Here is a 19,498-nt window from a genome sequence, read left to right on the forward strand (position 1 = left end):
TTCTAATGATAACAATAATCTTTTGCTTTTGAGACAGCCCCTTGCATTTGATATAGCGCCTTATCACGTCATGGAGACTTCTCAAAGAGCTTCACAGAATAGACTGTGAAGTAGATTGACTGTGTATTTTGTGGGCGAACTCGGCAGCCAGTTGCATACAGCAGTGTTCTACAAACAGCCACGGAGTGAGTTGACTAATTTTATTGTTGGCCAGGACACCGGGAGAAACTCCCTTCTGTTTTCAAATACTGCCATGGGATCTGTAACGTCCACCTGAACAAGCAGACTGGACCTCGGTTTAACACCTCATCCAAAGGACGGCACCTCCAACAATGCAATGCACCCCCAGCACTTCATTGGAGTGTCATCTTAGACAATGTGATGTGGGATTTGAACCCACAACCTTCTGACTTAGAGGCAAGAGCGCTACCACTGAGCCAAGCTGACACACATCATTGCCTTATCACATCATCGAGATGCCTCAAAGCGCTTCACAGGAATTTACTGTGAAGTATTTTGTATTTTGTGGGCGAATGTGGCAGCCAATTTGAGTGATTGATCGATTTTTTTCCAGGGGGATTGTTGTTTAAAGACTCCAACATGCTTACCCTGTGTGAAGGGCGTTATAAAAATGCAAGTTGTTGTTGTTAAGACTTTGGGAGAAACTATCAATTTTCTGATAATGTCACAAGATCTTTAACAGCCTCCTGAACAGGCAGGCAGGACTTTGGTTTAACATCTAATGCGAAGGACGGCACCTTCGACATAGAACCTGCAAGCCCTGCGTACAATTAAAATAAGGGGGAATTCAAAGGCTTTGAACCCACAGCCTTCTGACTCTGAGGCAATAGTGATACCAGCTGCTAATTACTGAATAATGATCTTATCTCTCAACGTACAGCCAGTGTCAGTGAGACAACTACCAAAAGACGTGTGTAGATTTGGTGAGGAGTTTAAGTAGGTTTTCCACTGTTAGTAAAGACTAAGTTACTGCTGCTGTCTTTGTTGAATAATAATAATAATAATAATAATAATAATTTCATTACAGCTCCTTATCAGGTCATCAAGCTGTCTCAAAGCGCTTCACAGAATATACTGTAAAGTGAATTGACTGCATATATTGTGGGCAAAACCTGCATCACTTTAACAAAGCCCAAGTAGCTTTTGCTCTGACGCAGTGTCTGGAGTACACGACCTGTCTACTTTATTCTGAAAGGGGTGGAAATCCAGAAGCATTTACTTTTCCCTTCTGTGTGTTTGTGGTGCGAGCTCAACCTCACTTCACTTCATTTCAGTCCAAGGTCATCCTCGATGTCAGGCATGTCAGTCAGCTTATCCCTCGCTTGATGCGGGAGCAGAGTAGAAAAGAGTGAGCCTGTGGGACGAGAAATTTAATCAAACATGGCAACCCGCTCCCGTTGCAAACTGGAGGGAGCGATCCCTCCTATCACGGAAAACATTTAATGCAGAAATGGAAAATGCGATGCTTACAATATGGCACGGTACAATTTGCATTTACACAGCATCTTTCGCATCAAGAGGATGTCCCAATGCATTTCACAATGTTCAGAGTGGAAGAGGGGGACGCGGAGGGGAAAGATAACCAAAGATCGAAGAACTATGTTTTGAGGCGACCTTAAAAGAAGGGAAGGAGTGATCAGCTCAGAGGGTCTCGGATGCTCCAGAGAGCGGGAGTGGGGGGGTGGTCGGAGTGGGGGGTAAGAATGTCTAAAAGGCCGCCCACCGATGGTGGGGTGGGTAGGATGGAAGACCATCAGTCGCTGAGTGAGGGGAGTGGTCAGGTCAGTAGGTTGCCAAATCCTGTTTGTAGCAGATTGCAAGACAGACATCCTGCAGCCACATTTTATAACAAGTTGTTTCTAGCTCCTGTTAATTGCACAGCCCACAAAACACACAGTTATTTCACTTTAATAATAATAATAATATATCCTATTAAACAATTTCCCCTTGAGTCAAATGTGCTACATCAAATGCAAGTATTCTCATTATCATTACTCCCTGAGACAGAAGGTTGTGGGTTCAAGTCACACGTCAGACGTTTCAAAGTGCTTCACAGGATATACTGTAATGACTATGTATTTGTACACTATAGTGCAGTGACTGTGTATTTGTAGGCAAACGCGGCAGCCAATATGCACAGTGCGATATCCCCAAAACAGCTGGGAAGCGAACAACCAATTTTATTTGGGGGCGGTTGTTGGCCAGGACACCAGGGAAAACTCCCTCCTCTTTTCAAATAGATCTTTAACATCCAAAGCACACAATCAATCCACTTTACAGTGTATTCTGTGAAGTTCTTTGAAACGACTCAATGACGTGATAAGGCGCTATATGAAATGCAAGGATTATTACCACTATTATCCACATGAACAGGCACAGACCGACGAGACCTCGGTTTAATGGCTCATTTGAAGGACGACACCTTCAACAATGGGAGCATACCTGCGGGGAGTGGGGGGAGATTAGAACGAAGGTCTATCGCATTCTCACTCAATGTTCACCACACGTTCACTTTGCAGCATAGTAATCTCGGACGGACCCTGGATGATTCTTCGCAGCCTTAGCTCAGGGGCCCCAAAGCCAATTATAGTGTCCCAACTGAGATAGCAATGCAGGCACAGGGGCAGTCTGTTGAGATCAGCAGCAGTATATTGAATAGCAAATTCAAAAAGATATTAAAGGATCAGACAGTGGGCATTATTATTGCAGAAATGATGTACGCTCTTCAATGCAGTGCATTCCATCTCCATTATGATACAGTCTATGATAGCTTGCATGCAATAACACAGTTTACATTGTACAAAGAAGAACTGCCAGGAGCCAAGGTCTCGGAGTCCTATGACCAAATAATACTAATACTAATAATAATAATAATCGTTGCATTTGATATAGTGCCTCATCACGTCTTCGAGACGTCTCAAAACGCTTCATAGAATATACCTGTGAAGTGAATTGACTGTATATTTTGTGGGCGAAACTTGGCAACCAATTTCGCACAGCAGAGTCCCACACTCAGTCGTTGATTAAGTGACCAAATTATTGTTTTTTAAATTAAATTTTAAAAGGAATGCTATCTATAGCTTTTACTTCCACTTTTCACTTGGGGTGTGGGGGGTGGTGGTGGGAGGAATGGAGGTTAGGACATACAGAAACTAATCACAATGTTCTTAAGAGTATCCAAACATCACATCCCAACTACTCACAAATAATAATGTGATCGGTGTAAAAAAACATTTTTGAAGGGATTATTACCCCCGGAAAAGTGATCCGCCAATTGACTAACAATCAGGTTCCTATTGCTAGGTGAACAGAGGCGCGTGAAGTAAGAAAACATGTGTAGTGGAACATCTATGAAGATATATTGCATCGATCCACAAACTATTTTGAACTTACAGTGATCAGTTGTTCACAACGCTACAATTTTGATCAAACTCAGGTGCAGACCCCAAACGAGGTTCTTTTCCTCGCCTCTGCAGTACCAGCTGATCCCATCAATTGGCCTTAGGTGCCCTTAGGCTGGGGAGAACCTGATTCCTAACCAGTGTCCACTGCTGGAAACCTCAATAAAAGGATGGCAAGGCAGAACCAAGCAGGGTTCTCAGTTACACAGTCAGATTACAAGATACAGTTATTCCACTTTAGTATATATATTCTGTGAAGCGCTTTGAGACGTCTCAACGATGTGATATGGCGCTATTTCAAGTGCAAGGATTATTTTATTATTATTATTACTCAATGGAATAATGTTATCGATGCAATCCTTGGCATGAACAAGTCAGGTAACAATCAAAGAAGGTTTACAGCACATAAGGTCATGTGTTTCATTGGGTCTATACCTACCGAGCTACCTATGTACACGCACAAATACACATCCAACCACCCACCCACTAACTTACCTACCTACCTAACTCCCCCTCTGCTGCTTCAGTAACCTTCCCCCTTTTTTCTTTGACTAATAATTCTTGATTGACTGACACGTGGACATTGGAAATAAAATGCCTTGATTCACCCTCTCAAAACCGTTCATAATTTTGAACACTTTGATTATGTCCTGTCTTAACTTTTCCTGTTGAAACAAAATCACTGCCAACTTTTCCTACCTTTCCACATTACACAAATCTCTCAACCCTGGTATCATTCTGGTGAGTTTCCACTGCATCCTCTTCATGACTGGAAACAAAATAGACAAAATACAGAGTCACTACACTTTTTGGTGAATGCTGTGAAGCACTTTGAGATTTCCACCCAATGTGAGATGGATGCTTATTAAGGATTATTATTATTATTATAATATCCTTCCTAATATCTTTGTGGACTCCTACAGACGACGAAAACATCATTGACGAAAATATCGGCATTCTCGCTCTCACTGAAACCTGGATCAATCCAACTGACACCTTCCCCCTGACCACCTTCCCCCTGATACCCCTCGACCTAACCACCGTGGTGGCAGGGTGGCTCTCATCTCCTTGTCCCCGCTCAGCCTATCCCCTTACTCCTCTGGAACCTTCCCCTCCTTTGACCACTTTACCCTTTATCACCCCTCTAACCTTGCCCTCAAAATTCTCCTTATCTATCGCGCCCCCAAAGCCCTCCCCCACCTTCATCCCCGACATCTCCACCCTCCTATCTTCCCTCTCCCTCTGCTCCGAACGCCTCCTCATTCTAGGCGATTTCAACCTTCACTTCACCCCTTCCTGCTCTACCTCTGCTAACTTTTCCTCTATTATCTCCTCCCTCAACCTTTCCCTCCACATCTACTCCAACACCCATGTCCGCGGTCACTCCCTCGACCTGGTGATCACCGGGGACTCACTGTCTCGGACCTCACCATCATCGCCAAAACGATCTTGCTCCATCACTTCATCTCCCTTAACTCCTCAATCCCTCTCCCCACCACCACCGAACCCACCTCCATCTCCTACCACCTCTGGAAAAAAATATCCCCCATCCCCCTCCCTCTCGACTGCCTTGGAGTCATCTGAACTCCTTCCCCTCTGGGCTTTCTCCTGCACTGACCTATCCTCCTCGGTCACTCTTCTCCACAGCTCCCTGTATACCTCTCTCGATTCCCTTGCTCCCCTCACTTCGTGAACCATCTCCTACTCACGTAAGTCACCATGGTACACTGGCCACCTCCGCTCCCTTATACCACAGATGTGTGCCGCTAAACGCATCTAGTTTAAATCAAACTTAACGGTCCATCGGCAGATCTGGCTGGACTTTATCAAATCCTCCCGCTCCGGCCTCACCTCCGCTAAATCGTCGTTCTATTTCAGGACAAGCTTGAAGGCCAATGACAACCCCAGGCTCCTCTTCTCCATCACTAACCAGCTCCTTTGCTCACCCTCTCACTCCTCGCCCATCCTTACCTTCAATGCCAACTGAGAGGCGATGCTGGACTTTCTCGAATCCAAAGTTGAGGGGATCCACTCAGCTGCCTCTGCAATTCTGTCTACTACCACCTCCCCATCTCTCCTTCACACCCTGGCTCTTGCCCATCCTTCCCTCCACACCTTCGAACCTGTCTCCCACTCCTCTCCCACCACCACTATAACCTACATGAAACCGACCATCTGCTCCCTCGACCCCATCCTTACCCCTCTCCTTACCTCCCACCCCATTAAAAATGGCCATCATTACTCCTATCCTTAAAAAAAATCTCTCTGGCCCCATCACTGCTCTAAAACTACCACACTATCTCCAATCTCCCTTTCCTCTCCAAGGTCCTGGAACGAGTTGTTGCTTCCCAGCTTCACTCCTTCCTCTCCGTCATTCCCTTCACGCAGCCCTCCAATTGGGTTTCCGTGCCGCCCACAACACAGACACAGCCCTGGCCAAAGTGACAAATGACATTCTGTCCATCTGCGACCAGGACTCTCTCTGCCTCCTCATCCTTCTTGACCTCTCTGCTCCTCCCTAGCTCTGCGACCTCCTAACCTCCTATCCTGCTCACTCCCTTGGCTCAGCAGGCTCTGGCCTGCTTCATGTTCCCCACCTCGCTCGTCCCTGAATTGGCAGGCGGACCTTCTGCCACTCTGCCCCCATCCTCTGGAACTCCATCCCATAGTCCCTCCGCCTCGCCCCCTCCCTTCGTCGTTCAAGACCCATCTCAAGACACTCCTCTTCAATCGTCCTTTCGATCTCCCTGCTTCTCTCCCTGCCCTCCACCCTCCCCGATCCCGACCCTCAGCTCGGGTCCAAAACTCTGTCTGTCTAACACCTTGGGACATCCTCCTGACATGAAAGGCGCTATACAAATGTAATTTTGTTGTTATAGTTGTATAGAATATTGGGTAGAGCGCTCACTTTGCAAGTGAGAGGACCTGGGTTTGTTTCTCAGGCAGGGCAAAACCGTATTTTTTTATTATTCCCAACACCTCTATTTACCTAGCAGTAAGTAGGAACCCAGTTGCTGGTCGATTAGAGGATTGCTTTTTCATGGGTAATAATCCCTTAAAAAAAGTAATAATTTGGTCATTCAATCCACGACTGTTTTGGGGACATTGCTGCGCACAATTGCCTGTTGCTATTTGCCAACAAAATATACAGTCAATTCACTTTACATTATATTCTGTGAAGCACTGTGAGACGTCTTGAAGACATAATAAGACGTTATATCAAATGCAAGGATTGTTATTATTATTATTATTATCATTATAATAAGGAACAATATTTCAACTGGGCTCAACCAACATCTAACACATTGTCTCTTTTCTCTTACATCTAATTCCTCAACAGATCAAACCGTCGGGGATAAAACCGTTTGTTGCAGAATAATAATATAACTTCCTGCAAATATTCATTATTCTTCACTGAAATGTTCTATTGTCTTTAAAATTTGCTCCTCACTTCAAAGCATTATTTCCCCTGTTGCACTGTTTCCTGATGTTGTTTCACCTAAACACATTGACATCTGGACTCGAGGGAATATATAAGATTTGTGCTCAAAGCAGGATGAGCCAAAATCTGTGTTTTAAAGAAATCTAATTTCTTGTGTACCATATTCCATCAAAATGTAGCTTTGTCACACCAAACATGTCAACTTAGAATTGTCATTCCGGCTCAGTCGGTAGCACTCTTGCCATTAAGTCAGAAGATTGTGGGTTCAAGCCTCCACATCGGACTGTAAACTCATCCTCTCTCGGCTGACACTCCAATGCAGTGCTGGGGGTGCATTGCATTGTCAGAGGTGCCATCGTTTAGGATGGGATGTTAAACTGAGGCCCCATCTGCCTGTTCAGGTGGATGTTACAGCTTCCAAGAGAAGAGAATGGGAGTTTTCCCTGTGTCTTGGCCAACAATCCCCCAGATATAATAGGCGAGCAATTGGCAAGCGAGAGGTCCCGAGTTTGATTCTCAGGCAGGGCGAAAATTTAGGCCACACACCTCGCTTTACCTAGCAGTAGGTAGAAACCTGGTTGTTAGTTGATTGGTGAATTGATTTCCAGAGTAATAAACCCTTCAAAAAAAAAATAATAATTTGATCACTCAAGAGAATTATTATTCTCCTTGAAAGAAAAATTCACAATGAATATTGGACCTGTCAAATTTCACACAGCAAGGATGTGGTATCACGATTTTCAAGTCTTAGTCCCAATGAGTAATGCATCGATTCTGAAATCTCACAGCAAGTCAACAGGACTGTAAGCTTGTTACAGTGATTTGAAGGATCCTTAGGCGGATGGGAAGCAGAGATAAAACAGATGCAAACAAGTTGGTGAATTCAGATGTCGAACCAATTTGCCCATTTCTAAGCTTGGTCACTGCATCATTCAGTTCGAAGCACTTCAATAACAACAGAATGTGGATCAATTCTCACTCCACACTCTCCTGGATGGTGCAATTACTGCAGCAGCACCGCATTGGACAGTAAGAGGCTGCTGTCAGTGTAATATTCCATTTATAAAATAATTTGATATAGTGACGTCAGGAGCACATCTCAAAGCGCGTCCTTGTGATTTTATTACAACGTGGGGTATTCCAAGTGAACAAAGCAGCTAATTTATACACAGCAATATCCCGCAAACAGTCATGAAGTGAATGGCCAATTTTATTGACGGGATTGTTGGCCAGGCCACCGGGACAAACTCCCTTCTCCTTTTGGATTGTGCCATGGAATCTTTAACATTCACCTGAACAGGCAGATGAGACCTGAGTTTAACGTCTCATCCAAAGAACGGCACCTCGATGATGCAACACACCCCAGCACTGCATTGGAGCGTCAGTTTAGACTACATGATTCCAAGTCCCCAACGTAGGGTTTGAACCCACAACCTTCTGATTCAGAGGCGAGAGTGCTACCAACTGAGCCAGTCATGTCACAAACTGATGACTGGGATGATTATTGACGTCTCTCTCCCTCACTCGCTCTTTGGGATGTGCTGACCACCAAGTGTGTGCTGGGGAGCTGACAGGGGACAACTGCAGCTTGTGGGAAGGGCTCAGTCTGCCTGGAGAGCAGAGAGGCAAAATAATGAAGTATGGGAGTCGCAGGATAAACATTACTGGTGCTGTTTGCGAACTGACAAGTTGATATGTTTTACAGCCTGGCAAAGCTAGAGAGCAATTTGCCCCAGGCTAGTCAGCAAGTGAAAATTTTCAGCTTTAAATTCAAGTAGTTAAGGTCTGACTCTAGCTAATCCCTGCCCTGTTTAATCTTTCCGGCATTGATAAGCCTTTTATGTTAATGCATTCATCCTATTATGAGTTATTTGACTCCAGAAAATACCAATTGCATGGTATTCAATGGCATAATTTACAAATAGCCCCAAAATGGATTCTTCAAATGGGTGGTGGGGAGGGGGGTTGGGGATTAAGGGGGGAATGGGGAGGGGGAAGAGGAGGGGTAGGTGCAATCGAATCTTAATCCATTGAGAAATATCACAAAATCGTGCAGATGGAGAAAACACAACATAATGACAAGAATAGATGCAGGGTAAGATTAAACACACTAATTCCACCCCGGGCTAGATTTACTCTGTTTACGGCATTTTAGAGCGTTCAGAATTTGGCAAATTGTTGAACTCATTCTTAACTTTGAAGCACGTTTTCTGTAATTCTTAAAAGAAACTTGCAGAAAATTGGCTTCAAAATTTAAGCTGTTGCTTTACGAATTGCCCAAACTCTAGATGCTCTAAGATGCTACGTGCATAGAGTCAAATCTAGGCTGTCCCTCAAATATCCAGGAAGTGAGTGACCAATTTTATCTGGGGGACTGTCGACCAGGGCACAGGGAGAGAGAAACTCCCTTCTTGTGAGTCCGCAGACATGGGGCAACTTCCACATGTATGCGGACAACACCCAGCTCTACCTCTCTGCCTCCACCCTCGACTCCAGGACCACTGCTGTCCTGACAGAATGTCTGTCAGACATCAAGTCCTGGTTGAGAACTAATTTTCCACAGTTGAAGGTCAGCAAAATCGCAGCCCTCTTGATTGACTCTCGTCAGCGCCACCTCACCTCAGGGGCTGACAGCATCACCATCCATGGATGCACACTCCACCTCACCGAGCCAGTCAGGAACCTGGGCGTCTTGTTTGACCCTCAACTGTCCTTTCTCCCCCACAGCCATGCCATGACCTGCTCTGCCTTTCCCCACTTCCAAAACTTTGCCCGACTCCACCACTGCCTCACCCCTCAGGCGGCCGAAACCCTCATACACGCATTCATAACTTGCAGACTCAACTACACAAACTCCCTGCTTGTCGGTCTCCCCAACTCCTCCCTCCGTAGGCTGCAGATCATCCAGAACTCTGCAGCCCATGTCATCTCCTACACCAGGCTCTGCAACCCTTTCACCCCTCTCCCCCTTCCTCGCCCGACTCCATTGGCTTCCCATAACACAGAGGATACAGTTCAAAATCCTTGTCCTCACCTTCAAAGCCCGTCATTGTCTTGCTCCCTCCTATCTCTGCGACATCCTAACCCCCTACCAAACTGCTTGCTCCCTCCGCCCCGCGGGCTCCAACCTGCTCCACGTCCCCCGCCTCACCCACCCCACCATTGGCTGGCGGGCCTTCAGATACTTTGCCCCCACCCTCTGGAAATCCATCCCACAGTTCTTCCGCCTCGCCCCCTCCTTTGCCTCCTTCAAGACCCACCGATTCAACCTTGCCTTCGGCCACCCTCCTTTCCATCGACTTCCACCCCCGATCCCGACCCCCAACTCACGTCCGAAACACTGTTTGTCCACCGCCTTGGGACATCCTCCAGACGTGAAAGGCGCTATACAAATGTCATTTTGTTGTTGTTGATGTTGTTGTTCTCGTTTCAAATGGTGTTATGGGAACTTTCATGTCCATCTGTATAACCTGATGGGGCTCAGTTTAATGTCTCATTCAAAGGACAACACCTGCAACAATGTGAGTTTAAAGTCCTGAAGTGGGGCTTGAACCCACAACATGGATGAGTCCCAGTTTCCTGGCTTCAACCACCCTCCCTGGCAACCTGTTCCCAGTCATTAATTTTTCCACTGGGTAAAATAAAAACTTCCTGGAGTCTGCCCTGAAATTGCTGTTTGCACCTCTAAATCTGTGTCTTCATGTTCTACTGTCTCGTGCATCCAAAAGTACTGTTCTTGGGTTTAACTTTTTTCAATCCCATTTAAATTTTTATGCACTTCTACGAGGTCCTCTTTTCAATGAATGAGTAATGTTAACCCCGTCGACAACAACAACAGCTTGCACTTATACAGAGCCCTCCATGCCGGGTGGTTTCTCAGAGCGCTTAACAATGGTGGAGCCCAAGGCCGAGCCAGGGGGAGGAGGGGAAGTTGATCATAGGCCTGGTTGAAAAGGAAGGTCTTCAGGCGCAACCTGAAGATGGGGAAGGAGAGGGTGAGGCAAAGAGGTTGAGGGAGGGAGTTCCAAAGTTTCGGGGAGTAGTAGCTGAAGGCACGCCATCGATGGTGGAACGGATGAGTTGGGGGACACAGAGGAGGCCGGAGCCAGTAGAGCAGAGGCAGCAGGTACTGCTGTGGGGAGAGAGGAGGTTAGAGAGATAGGGGGTTACCAAGGAATGAAGGGATTGAAACACTAGAGTGAGATCTTGAAGTCGATCCACTCTGTGACAGGAAAGAGTGGAGTTTGGCAAGGGCTGGGGTAATCGGGGTACGGAGTTTGGTGCAGGTGAGAATGTAGGCGGCAGAGTTTTGAATGAGCTGGATTTTGTGAATAGTGGAGTTGGGGAGATGGCGAGGAGGGCATTAGAGTAGTGTAGCCGAGAGATGACAAAGGCATGGACAAGGGTTTCAACAGCTTTTGGGATGAGGAACTGTGGGACAGAAGATGTCGGCAGGAACCAAAGAGTACGGCTTCCTTCTTGTTGATGTTTAACGGCAGGAAATTTGCGCTCATCCAGTTCCTGATGTCCAACAGATAAACTGACAGAATATCAGGGGACTGGGGGTCGCAGCTGGAGGTGGAAAAGTAGAGTTGAGTGTCATCCACAAACAGGTGGAAATTAACCCTGTGTCTGCGGATGACATCACCCAAAGGGAGCGTATAGATGAGGAAGAGAAGGGGACCAAGGATGGATCCTTGGGGTACCCCACAGGTGACCGGGTGAAAGCGTGAAGAAAAGCCATTTGCAGAAACGTAGTGCTGGCGGTTTGTAGGTAGAACGCGAACTAAGCGAGTGCGGTCCCACTGAGGTGGATGATGGAGGACAGGCGGTGGAGGAGGACGGGGTGATCTACTGTGTCGAGCGAGGCAGAGAGGTCCAAGAGGACGAGGAGGCAGAGGAGGCGATTCCAATCCTGGAGGAGTGGGGGAGGTAACATTTGGTCAAAGGTCTTCAGGCGCGACCTGAAGATCAGAAAGGAAGGGATAGAGGAAGAGCATTCCAGTGTTTCGGTGAGTAGTGGCTGAAAGCACGGCCGGAAACAACGTTGCTCAGTGAAAAATGCAATTGCTTGAAAATCTTTTAAATCTCACAGAAAGGTGTGTGTGAATGTGACTCTGTGATGAAGTACTTGAGCTGCTCTCTCAGAGGTGCCTCTCGTTCTCACTCTGGGGAAAAATGGTCCTACTTTTATTGAGAGTTTACAAACATGCACTGAGTTAACAAACCATTAACAGGCGTCATTCAGCCCAAATTGACTCTCGCTCTTTCATTAAACCCGGTATCAAATGTACATTTTTTTTTAATTCATTTCTTCTTTACCTCAGCACAGTTTTAAAGTGGACAATTACAATTTACATTTAGGAATCCAGTGCGTCATGTGGAGTCCTGTAGCATAGTGGTTAGAGCACTCGTCTCAGAAGCGAGAGGACCTGGGTTAGATTCCCGGGCAGGGTGAAACCTTAGGCAAGTTTACTTACTCTACAACGACAACAACAACAACAAAATTACATTTGTATAGCGCCTTTCACATCGGAAGGACGTCTCAAGGCGCTGGACAGTCAGTGTTTCGGACCCGAGCTGCGAATCGGGGTCGGGAAGGTTGGAGGGTTAGTGGAGAAAACGTTTGTGGAGATGAAGTGGAGGTGGTGTCAGAGGTACAATCTGAACCATTCAAGGATAGAACTGTGAAGGTTGATGTGAAAGGAGAAGCGGTGGATGAAGATAGAGTGGTCAACGATGTCAAAAGCAGCAGAGAGGTCAAGGAGGACGAGGAGCAAGTTGAAGCCCTGGTCGCAGATGGACAGAATATTATTTGTCACTTTGACCAGGGTTGTTTCTGTGCTGCGGGTGGCACGGAAACCCAATTGGTGGAGCTTGTGAAGGTAGTGGAAGCAGCGAAGCTAGGGAGCAATGACTCATTCCAGGACCTTGGAGAGGAAAGGGATGTGAATGGTGGAGTGGATGTGGAGGGAGAGGTTGAGGGAGGAGATAAGGGAGGAGAAGTCGAGGTAGAGCAGGAGGGAGTGACTTGAAGGCTGAAGTCGCCTAGGATGAGGAGGCATTCAGAGGAGAGGGAGAGGGAAAATAGGAGGGTGGTGATGTCGAGCTTGAAGGTGGGGGAGGGCTTTGGGGGGCTATAGATAAGGAGAATTTTGAAGGAAAGGTTGGAGGGATGATAAAGGTGCTCGAAGGAGGGGAAGGTTCCAGAGGTATAAGGGGATAGGCCAAACGGGGACTGAGAGATGAGGTCCACCCTGCCACCACGGCGGTTAGGTCATGGGGTATGATGGAAGGTGTAGCCGGGTGGTGTGGCCTCAGTCAGGGGCAAGGTGTCGCCTGGAATGATCCAGATTTCAGTGAGGGCGAGAAAGTCGATGTTTTCGTCGACAATGAGATCTTGGATGGTGAGTGTTTTACTGTAGAGGGAACTTGTCTGCCACGGTGGGCCCGACGGAGGATTCGCAGGCTGGAGCAGAGGGAGGCTATGGGACGATCAAGCAGGGACAGGAGTCGGAGAGGGCTGGGGGAGAGGAGGACTGAGCCAGAGTAATGGAGGCTGGAGGACAGAGTTGGGAGGATTTTGGAGGAAGCAGATCAGGTCGGTGGCAGCAGCCAAAATGCGCACAGCAAGAATAAGAGTGAATGGGGGGTGGTGGGGTGAGGGGGGCGGTGGGTGGTGGGGGGGTGTGGAGTCCTGTAACTCAGTGGTTAGAGCACTCACCTTGCAAGCAAGACACCTGAGTTCAATTCCAGGCAGGACGAAACCTTGGCAAGTTTCCTTACTCCACACGCCTAATAATAATCCCTCCAAAACAAAAAACAATAATAAATTGGTCATTTTCAATCCACGACTGTTTGTGGGACACTGCTGTGCTCAATTGGCTGCTGCGTTTCGCCCACAAATATACAGTCAATTCACTTTATAGTACATTCTGTGAAGCGCTTTGAGTCGTTGAGAAGACGTGAAAAGCGCTATATCAAATGCAAGGTTTATTATTATTATTATTAGTAGTAGTAATAGTAGTAGTAGTAGTAGTAGTAGTGAGGCATGGTTAGCCCACTGGTGTGGATCATCATGGGGAGAGGAGGACAATCCTATAGTCCCAGTGAGTCCAGCCCTAAGTAGGAACCCAGTTGTTAGTCAATTGCTGGTTTGCTTTCTGGAGGTAATAATCCCTCCAAAAATAAATAATAATTTGGTCACTCAATCCACGACTGTTTGTGGGACACTGTTGTGTGCAACTGGTTGCTGAGTTTCACCCACAAAATTCAGTCACTCCACTTTACAGTAATATTCTGTGAAGCGCTTTGATACGTCTCAACAGCTTGATAAGACCCTATATAAAATGCAAGGATTATTATTATTACATTTACACACAGCGCTTTTCGCATCAGGAGGAGTGCCACTCACAGAGGTGGATGTGGGGGAGGGAGCTGATGGGAGGTTGGGTAGGGGAGAGATGACTAAAAGGAGCAGTCAGGAGGTTTGAGATGTGCCATCAATGGGGTAGGGGGTGGTGTGGAGGGAGGGAGTCGACGGGAATCCGGGATGTACTCCCATAGAGCGCAGGTAGAATGGCTGAATGTCCCGCCATCGAGTCTTTTTTTCCAGCCTGCCTAGTGCTTGCTCTGCCTTCATCCTGTCTCCCCGGATAAGACAAGGGCTTAAACCATCCATTATCCTGAAGGTCCTGAAGGAGGTATTTTTAAAGGAAGCGTAGTTGATTTGGGGGTATGGCATTCATTTTAATTACGTCTGCCTTTGCTCAGATGAAGAGCAGTGCAGTCCAACAGAAAATACTCCTGGATTGATTTATGACCAGAAAATGTATCTATAAAGGTGTCAAAATAAGCTTAATTACGTCTGCTAAATTTGGGGGAAGTTGATGGCTCCATTTTTTACACCTGTCTTGGGTCAGTTAAAGAGCAATTGTCTCACACTCGGGGGAGATCAAATATTGGACAATGGGAGAGCTGTGGTCTTGCCCCAGTTAATCTTATATCCACATAGCATTATATTTTCCATTGTGCCCATTAGTAATTACAGACTCACACTGATCTTGTAAGTGGGGAGAATGTCAGCCCTGAAATTCTACACGGTTGTAGGCTTAAGGCGTTAATTTTAGAAAGCAGTTTTCACTTCAGTCTTAATTTGGGGGCCGACTTTCTGAGGTGTTTTTTCTAGGCCAACACTTCCGAATCCAGCTGTCCGTTATACTGTTATACCGTGTGAGCCTCCCCCCTTCGCAGTACAGTCTGGCACACTTGGCTTGTCTGAAGGTGGATGTTGGTGGCCTGTTTCTACTTGCTAGCGAGTCCAAAACTAGAGGGCGTAAATATACACTTGTAAATATAAGGCCCTCACTCATCCATGACTCAATACCACACTTGCTCCTTCTGTGTCTGTCTTTAGATATAAATTGAGATCCGGGCAGACATTCAAGTGGACATGAAAGATCCCACCGCACTATTTGAAAAGAGAAGGTAATCTTTCCCTGTGTCCTGGCCAACAATCCCCCCAGATAAAATTGATCCCCGTGACTGTTTATGGGACATTGCTGTGTGCAAATTGGCTTTGGCTATCGCGTTTTCCTACAAAATACACAGTGATTACACACTGGAGTAAAGTCCTGTGAAGCGCTTTGAAAGGACTCAATCACGTGATAAGAGCCTGTATCAAACGCAAGGGTTATATTATCATGCTATTGGTTTGCCTGAAGAAAAAAAACATTATTTCCTGCACCCCCCAAAAGAAAATCCACTGGTTTGTTTTGGTTGACAATTCCCACAGCAGAAAATGATTCGGGAGGGATCAAGAAAGACCTAAATGCACACAGAAAGATGAAATATGTATGCTTGAGAGAAGCTACAGCTTACTCTGTTCACCCCACTATAATCTATCTGTACTTCTGGATCACTGACATGGAAATCCGTTTCCTATCCTCTCCTTTGGTTCAAGCCTCTTACTGCTAGGTTATTAAGATTTTCAGACATTTTAAAGTCTAATCATGCAAGTAGCTAACCTTGCATTACCCACTTGCTTAAACCACTGTAATTTATCCTGCATCAAAACCCATTCACTTTATGCATTGTGGTTTCTTATTTGAATGCATGCGCAAACATAATAGTCTTTGTGATTGCTGGATTCAGTGACACAATGGTTTGTTCACTGTATTTCCACAAACACCTCCAGTTAATCTCTTTCCTAGATTGTTGCTTGGCAGATATTTGGATTGCAGCCTCTCATAGTGTAGGTATAATATAAGGAGGGTTTTTAAACTCCTGGGTAAACTCAGTTTGTTGACACCAGATAGTTTTATTGATTTTATTCCCCGATCGGTTCTCATTCCAACTTTTCATCCTTCTGTGGTCAATGCAGAAGGTGTTTCACCCACAAAATACACAGTTAATCCACTTTACAATATATTCTGTGAAGCGCTTTGAGACGTCTCATTGACGAGATATCAAATGTAAGGATTATTATGATTAAATGCTGTGTCTATAAGATTTCCACTTTGAAGATGGGGAAGCGTGGGGTCTCCCTATGATAGTGTCTAAAATTTCTTAAGAGAATTATTTAAAAAGAAATTCCCATTAGATTGTGTTGGAGCAACGATACCATGGGATGGCGTGATGTACGTCCAATTACCAGAAGGCTGTCGCTCCTATTTGTACGACTTGGGATTGCTTAGTTAAGGGAAAGCTTCTCCCCGTGTCCTGGCCAACATTCCCACCAAATAGAAAAATTGATCGTTCACTTCATGGCTGTTTGTGGATTGTTGCTGTGCACAAAAATTATAGCTGCCTCATTTGCCTACAAAAGTTATACAGTCACTTGATTGTCAATCCTGTGAAGCGCTTTGAGACGTCCTCCCGACGTGATTGACACTGTATCAAACAGAATCAAACATTATTATTAAATATGTGGGAATTATCCTATTTTTTTTGCAATAAAAGCCATGAACCTCATTCTGAAGATGGAGAGATCAGAATTCAAGGACAGGTTTTGTTGCCTGCTGTCTCCAGGATGATATTGTTGCGTTTCTCTAAGTGACACTAAAACATTGCAGTCGTAACTGGGGACCTCAGATCCTAGCATCAAGGCGTATTTTGGTTGGCGAGGGAGGAGGTGGGCAATGGAAGTGAGGTAACCTCAGAGCTGCACTGACTCCAAGGTGACATGTTTGGCAACAGAATGTCGGAATTGAGCCAACCCTCTGTGGAGGTCTCGGGAGTCCTTTTCCTGAGCCAAGTGGGTCCGCAGTACTCCAGGGCACTGCTGATGACAGCACAGCCTGGCTCATCGGCAGGACCTGGAAGGGCAGACTAGTCACTTGAGGGCAACGATTCTTCCAACTCAGCTCCTGTTAACCTGCAAGCCAAAGCCCTGACTGGTAAGGTGATCCTAACTGGACAACAGCAGCTTGCCAAGCAGTGCAATTTATAGCTGGTTAAACTCCAGCAGTTACCATGATTGCACACTCTGGGGTTGCCAAGCCTTGGCTCTCACTAACCTGCACCAAATCCTCTCCAGAATTGGATAAACAGATTCGCATCCCTCTAGGGAGAGATTGCGGACTGCAGGGAAATTTCCTTGTGTAGGTGGAGTACATATGTGGAATTGTCAGTCTGGTTTGGATTCTCTGTAAACACAGTGATAGGTTTCCACATGTCAGACCAAAAAAATAACAAAAGTAATAATAATAATCCTTGCATTTGATATAGCGCTTTTCATGTCTTCTCGACGTCTCAAAGCGTTTCACAGAATATATTGTAAGTGAATTGACTGTATAGCTGGGGGCGAAACACGGCAGTCAATTGCGCACAGCAGTGTCCCACAAACAGTCGTGGATTGAAGTGAGCAATTTATTATTGTTTTTTTTCTTGAAAGATTATTATTAGGCATGTGGAGTAAGGAAACTTGCCCAAGGTTTCGCCCTGCTGGGAATTGAACCCAGGTCTCTCGCTTGCGAGGCGAGTGCTCTAACCACTGAGCTACAGGACTCCACTGTACGCAGCTATTCAAGTATCTAAACAGTAACATCAAGTCATAGAATCGTAGAGATGTAATAATAATAATCCTTGCATTTGATAAAGCGCCTTATCATGTCTTTGAGACGTCTCAAAACGCTTCACAGAATATACTGTAAAGTGAATTGACTGTATTTTGTGAGCAAAATGCAGCAGCCAATTGCACAGCAATGCCCCACAAACAATCGTGACCAAATTATTTACAGCGCATAACGAGGCCATTCAGCCCATTAAGTCAGCACTGGCTCTCAGAGCAGGGTTTTCGTTCAATCGCACTGCCCTGCCTTGTTCCCTATACCCTTCAAGCCTCTATCCTTCATGAAGACTGGCATTCGCCTGTGGCCTGTAAACAAAGCACACAGATCAAAGTGGAAGTACTGCTGGAGTGTTGTTACGGTATGGCTGGGTTTCATTGCTACATCGAAGCCCGTGGTGGAGAGGTGACAAACGGAGCTCATGCTATACATTTCACCTTGGAGCTAAATTCAAATCAGATTAACTCCAGGATGAAGCTTCAGCGGAAGCAAGACTTTGGAATCCCACTGGGAAAATGCTTCATGCTAAAAGTATTTTTGTTATTGAGGTTATATCAACATTGGTGTCATGCCCAGAGAAATAAAGGACTTTTGTTATGAAAGATTAATTCGATGATACTTCTTGTCTTTTTCACTCTCCTTAAGGAATGTTTCTCGAGCCTGGAAAACAAGTTTATTTCATTTCCTTACAGGAAATAATTGCGCACATGAGCTAGCAAATTATTCGGTATACTTTTTGCGCTGTTCCAAACAAGCCAGGGGAGCAGATTGCATCGTGACGTTGCCCGAGAATGTGACTGCCAAGTCCAGTCACTGTGAAACATGTTTATTACCGTTCTGCCACGATTGTCAAGAAAGTGAAATGTATCTTTTCATAATTATTGTTCAAGGAAACTAGACAATGGAATGTTTTCTCTGCATCTCCCTCATGACCGGGTTGTATTTGATGCCCTAAGTAAATTTCTGTGATTTATTTTTGATTGTGAATTTCACCCACCCCCTCATCCCCAGCCCCACCCCCACACCCACCATTCCCCCTGGTTCGCTCTTGCATTCTAAGGAGTTAAATCATTCGAACCGCACATTTGGGAATTAATGCTTCCTAGTTTTTGAGTCTCGATGGCTCAATAATAATCCCTGTGTTTGATACAGATCCTTATCACGTCATTACGCTTCACAGGATTTTACTGAGGAGTGACTGTGTATTTGTAGGTGAACGCGGGAGCCAATTTGTGCCACAAATAGCCATGAAGTGATGGGAATTAGGGAATTGTTGACCAGGACATCAGGAGAAACTCCCTTCTTTTTTCAAGTAGTGCAACAGGATCCTTACTCCCTCACTCCCTTCGCCTCGCTCCCTCTCTTCCTATTTTCAGGTCTCGGCTGAAGACATTTCTTTTTGACCGCGCCTTTGGTCACCTTCCCCCACCTCCCCCCGGCTCGGCCCCGGGATCCGTTACTGTGGAGCATTCTGAGACGCCGTCCGGCGTGGAGGGCACTATATAAATCCAAGTTGTTATTGTTGTTGTTAATGTCCATCTGAACGAGTAGACGGGACCTTGGTT

The 19,498-nt window shown here is 45.8% G+C and overlaps 1 non-coding gene across 1 annotated transcript; it reads right to left on the reverse strand.

Annotated features, from left to right (window-relative positions):
* Window positions 1–17,800: 17,800 nt before the first annotated feature.
* On the reverse strand, window positions 17,801–17,872 carry trnaa-cgc. Its single transcript has one exon. It is a non-coding gene; the product is annotated as a tRNA-Ala (tRNA).
* Window positions 17,873–19,498: the final 1,626 nt, after the last annotated feature.

The sequence above is a fragment of the Callorhinchus milii genome, unplaced genomic scaffold, assembly GCF_018977255.1.
Source record: "Callorhinchus milii isolate IMCB2004 unplaced genomic scaffold, IMCB_Cmil_1.0 Scaffold2, whole genome shotgun sequence".
Classification (NCBI taxonomy): Eukaryota; Metazoa; Chordata; class Chondrichthyes; order Chimaeriformes; family Callorhinchidae; genus Callorhinchus; species Callorhinchus milii.